The sequence below is a fragment of the Vulpes lagopus genome, chromosome 21, assembly GCF_018345385.1.
Source record: "Vulpes lagopus strain Blue_001 chromosome 21, ASM1834538v1, whole genome shotgun sequence".
NCBI classification, from domain to species: domain Eukaryota; kingdom Metazoa; phylum Chordata; class Mammalia; order Carnivora; family Canidae; genus Vulpes; species Vulpes lagopus.
In genome coordinates, this window is record NC_054844.1 from 994,232 (window position 1) to 999,554 (window position 5,323).

Genomic DNA, 5,323 nt, shown 5'->3' on the forward strand with positions numbered 1-5,323 from the left:
GACTCCAAGATCACGCCCTGGCCTGAAGGCAGGTACTCAACCGCTGAGCCACCCAGACATCCCCAGATACATAATTGAAATGAACTACAAAGGATTCTCAGTAGTAAGGCAAGTAGAAGATCTATGCTGTAACAAGAAATGAGTCTAGTAAGCAATAATAAAGGCATTTCACTAAGTGCACTACTTGGAAATAATGGGGTATTCTCATCCCAGACTGGCTTTGTGGTTAGTGACATGATAGAGAAACAAATAACTTCATATGTCCCTGATTTGAATTCATAGACCACTATCTGAATTCCTCGAAGTCACTCAGACTCCTCCACCGGATAGCCTGGAAACAAATGTCTTCCAGGTGATCTAGACTGTGGCTGTGGACTAGAAATACTTTATTAAAGAATAGCTCTGAACTGGACAAACTCTTTGAGTTGCAGCAGGCCTTCCATCCAGGATTGTAGTTGATGGCAGGTAAGGGCTGGTTCATACTGGAGAGATATGCTGGGGTCCCATAGAGTGTACAGGCTCTGGAGCAGCTTGCCTGGGTTGAAACTCAGTTTCACCACTTACCTACCTGCTGTGTAAGCAGAGCAAGTCACTTGACCCCTCTGTGCTTCCAATTCCTCAAGACCCACGATGAGGGTCTCAAGTACCTTAAGGCCCCTGATGAAAGGGGAGGAAAGAACTTTTTAAATGCCTCCTATGTGCTGCATATATGAAGGGTATTATGTTCCTTTATACATAAGAAGAAATTAAGGCTCAAAGAGGTTAAATAATTTTTTCAAGAATACACAATCAGCAGAATGGGCAAAACTAGAGCACGAAAGATGAATGGTTTCCTCAGGCAGGTAGAGGGGTGAGGGGAGAAGTTTGGGGAAAAGGAGAATGACTGCTAATGGGTATGAGATTTCTTGTAGGGATGATGAAAATGTTCTATGATTGATTACAGCAATGGTTACATAACACTGTGAATATAATAAAACCATTTAATTGTACAGTTTAAATACATGATTTGTATGGTATGTAAATTAAGTCTCAATAAAGTGATTTTTAAAAGAAAGAGTGCACAGCCAAGAAGCATCAGTGTCTGATTCAGACTTGGGCCAGGAGGATGACTTTAAGACCAGCTCTTTTTATTATGCCACACCATCTCTCACACAGAACCTGGTGCATCCTTCTTGCGTAGGACACTATGTACACACACACAAAATCCAGGGATGGGAGGTAAGGGACTGTCCTTAGATGCCTAAGGAGGGACGCCTGGGTGGCTCAGTGGTTGAGCATCTGCCTTTGGCTCAGGTCAAGATCCTGGGGTCCTGGAATCGAGTCTGGCATCGGGCTCCCTGGGTGGAGCCTATTTCTCCCTCTGCCTATGTCTCTGCCTCTCTCTGTGTCTCTCATGAATAGATAAATAAAATCTTTAAAAAAAAGAAAAGATACCTAAGGAGATGAAAGGAATGAATCATTAGTGCCCTTCTTGCTTCTCTGGTTTTTCTTAGAAACACCCAGAATATTGGGCCCCATGCCAATCTCGTCTCTGGAAGGGGGATCAGCCTATAGGCTATAAAGGCAGGTTCCCTGAGGGGCCCTGGAAAACAGGCAATAGGCACATGAGTTACCTATTGTAAGCTCAGGACCTGTATGCTGTCTGTTCACTCTGTTATTTTTGAGTTTCCCTTGTTTATTTTCCTTTTAGTTCCCCTAAATTTTTAGGAAAGTTCCTTTGGCAAATTCCCACTAGACCCACACCACATTAGGGAAAGGAAACAGGCCTTGGTGTTTTTCCACCCTTGGAGCAGAGGGGAAAAGGGAGGAGGCTGGCTCCCACCGTCTCAAGTCTTTGCTGACAACCCAGGCAACCAGGGTCAGTGCACCTGGATCTAGCCGCTCAGGTGTCCCAATGAAGAGCAGAGTTCAGGGATTCCTGGGTGGCTCAGCAGTTTAGCGCCGCCTTCAGCCCAGGGTGTGATCCTGGAGTCCCAGGATCGAGTCCCACGTAGGGCTCCCGGCATGGAGCCTGCTTCTCCCTCAGCCTGTGTCTCTGCCTCTCTCTATGTCTATCATAAATAAATAAATAAGTCTTAAAAAAAAAAAAAAAGAGCAGAGTTCAAGTGCACTGGGGACGCTTCCATGACCTCACCACCGTGCCTGCTCCGCGAAGAGTGGGGAGAGCCTCAGGTTGTTCCCTCAGTGACATGGGCAGCACAGCAGAATGGTTGTCATCATTGTTGCATTGGCAAATTCACTTCCTTAGCATAGGAGAATGAAGTAGAGTCCAGTTTTATTTATTTGATTTAAAAAGATGGAATTTGGAAGTTAGTATTATGTGAAACCCAGAACTAACAATACCAGTTTTTTAAATTCTATTCATTTAGTAATTATTTTGTTTTTACCTTAAAAAAAAAAAACAGCTTACAAAAGACATGTTCTTCAGAGTTGTGTAGGAGTCATTCATATATTAAGCATTTGAGAAAAAGAGATGCTAAAATGTAATGGACTGTTACACAGTTAATTGCTTTGATGAAAATAATCAGGGCAGCCTGGGTGGCTCAGCAGTTTAGCACCGCCTTCAGCCCAGGGCGTGGTTGTGGAGACCTTGGATCCAGTCCTGCGTAGGGCTCCCTGTATGGAGCCTGCTTCTCCCTCTCCCTCTGCCTGTGTCTCTGCCTCTCTCTCTCTTTCTGTGTCTTTCATGAATAAATAAATAAAATCTTTAAAAAAAAAAAGAAAGAAAGAAAAATAATCACCACTTAAAAATTCTTCTTTACACTTCTATTTTCCAAAAGTTTCACAAATAAACAGAACTTTTACAATAAGGAAATATTATTTGTAAGTGTAAAAATTAAAAGAATAGCTCTAGTTTTTCAATTTTCTACTTTTCTAAGTTTTTTTAGATAAGCATGTGCTGGGGATCCCCTGGTGGCTCGGTAGTGTGGTGCCTGCTTTTGGCCCAGGGCATGACCCTGGAGTCCTGGAATCAAGTCCCATGTCGGGCTCCCTGCATGGAGCCTGCTTCTCCCTCTGCCAGGGTCTCTGCCTCTCTCTTTGTGTCTCTCATGAATAAATAAATAAAATCTTTTATTTTTTTTAATTTTTTTTTAAATAAAATCTTTTAAAAAAAAAGATAAGCATGTGTTTTTCTTATAATAAGATATTTTATTTTTTTTCCTGAAGATTTTATTTATTTATTCATGAGAGGCACAGAGAGAGAGAAAGGCAGAGACACAGGCAGAGGGAGAAGCAGGTTCCATGCAGGCACCCCGATGTGGGACTTGAGCCCAGATCCTGGGATCATGCCCTGAGCCTCAGGCAGACGCCGAATCGCTGAGCTACCCAGGCATCCCTCTAGAACCTTTTTTTATAGTTGCTGTTGTTGTGTTTTTTATAAACACAATAATATGTTTTTTATTTATCTACTTTAGAGAGAGATCATGCCTGCAAAGAGTATGAGTGGGGTGGGGCAGAGGAAGAGGGAGAAAATCCTCAAGCAGGCTCCCTGCTGAGCACTAAGCCTGACATGGGGCTCTGTTCCAGGACCCTGATATCATGACCTGAGACAAAATCAAGTCAGATACTTAACCAACTGAGCCACCCAGGCACCCCTATGGTTATATTATTTTTTATACTTTGGTCTCTAGTCCTTTTCAAATTAGCCTTTGTGAATGGTGTGAGGTAGGGGGTCAGATTCATTTTTTCTCCTAATTGTTCCAGCACCCTTTGTTAAAAATAATATCCTAATTGGATTGCTTTGGCACCTTCATTGAAAATCAAATAACCGCATATATGTGGGTCTAGTTTTGAGTTTTCTTTTTCTGTTTTTGTTACATTTGATTATCCTTATGTCTAGGCCCCATTTTTAACTGAATTTTATAACTGGTCAGTTCAACATAATCTCTCTGGGCCTCAGTTACTCATTTATACAATGAACTATTGTAGTTGCCTAATTTGTGAGGCCTCTTATATCTATAAAATCCTACAGTTCTTGGTTCTTAGCACCGCACTGTTCTATTTGTGCCAATCGTTTTTTGTATTGATTCTATAGCTTGCTGGTTTTGAAAGAAGTTTAGGAATGTAAAGACTGCATGAATTCCCTTTCTTTCCCATAACTCTGGTGTCTCATTTCTGCCTCAAAATTTCAGAAAAGTGATTTGCGTTACTTAATGTTGACTAGAACTAGTAACAGAATCTGCTGTGTCTGCTGGTTTCTCTGGTAGAAATATCTTATAAATGAAGACACCTACCAAAAGTTAGGACCGGGAGCCCAGGTGACTCAGCGGTTTGGCCCCGCCTTCAGCCCAGGCCCTGATCCTGGAGACTCGGGTTTGCGTCCCACGTCGGGCTCCCTGCGTGGAGCCTGCTTCTCCTTCTGCCTGTGTCTCTGCTCCTCTCTCTCTCTCTCTCTGTCTCTCATGAATAAATAAATAAAATCTTAAAAAAAATTTTTTTTTTTTTTTTAAAGTTAGGACCAGGGCAGCCCCGGCGGCGCAGCGACTTTAGCGCCGCTTGCAGCCCAGGGCGTGATCCTGGAGACCCGGGATCGAGTCCCACATCAGGCTCCTGCAGGGAGCCTGCTTCTCCCTCCTCCTGTGTCTCTGCCTCTCTCTCACTCTATGTCTAAAATAAATAAATAAATCTTAAAAAAAGAAAAAAAAAGTTAGGACCAGCTATGACAATTAGGTATTCTATAAATAATGTAATTGCATACTTTATCTTGCAAATGAGGGCACTTTTGATATTGAAAGGCAGAATAATAATAATATAATCTTATACATACATATTATAACATATATAATTAATATATAATAAAATATAATTAATATAATAAATATGAAGTTACTATAATGAAATATATAATTAATATACAACATAATTAGTCCTGTATAATTATAGGATTGTATTATTATTATTATTTTGTCTCTGAGGGGGCCACCATTCCTGAAAGTACTATAATACCTGGTTGATGTGTGGAGTGGACAGAACAAGCTCCTTTTCCATCTCCGTTCTCCAAAAATCCATTTAATATGTCCATGGATAGAGGATGTATCAGATATTAAAGTGATAGGAACAGATACTACACTTGATCTAAGCCAAAGGCTGAGAAGTGATGAAATGGGTAATTATTAATAACTGTGCCAGAACAACAGGTGTAAACCAAGAGTGCCCTAGAATGTATAGTAGCCCTGTCAATAAATCTCTTAGAACTCAAAGTCATGGGGATCCCTGGGTGGCGCAGCGGTTTGGCGCCTGCCTTTGGCCCAGGGCGTGATCCTGGAGACCCGGGATCGAATCCCACATCGGGCTCCCGGTGCAAGGAGCCTGCTTCTCCCTC

At 41.9% G+C, this 5,323-nt stretch overlaps 1 non-coding gene across 1 annotated transcript; it reads right to left on the bottom strand.

Moving 5' to 3' along the window:
• Positions 1-4,913: 4,913 nt before the first annotated feature.
• Positions 4,914-5,100, bottom strand: LOC121480422. Its single transcript, XR_005984952.1, has one exon. It is a non-coding gene; the product is annotated as a U2 spliceosomal RNA (small nuclear RNA).
• Positions 5,101-5,323: the final 223 nt, after the last annotated feature.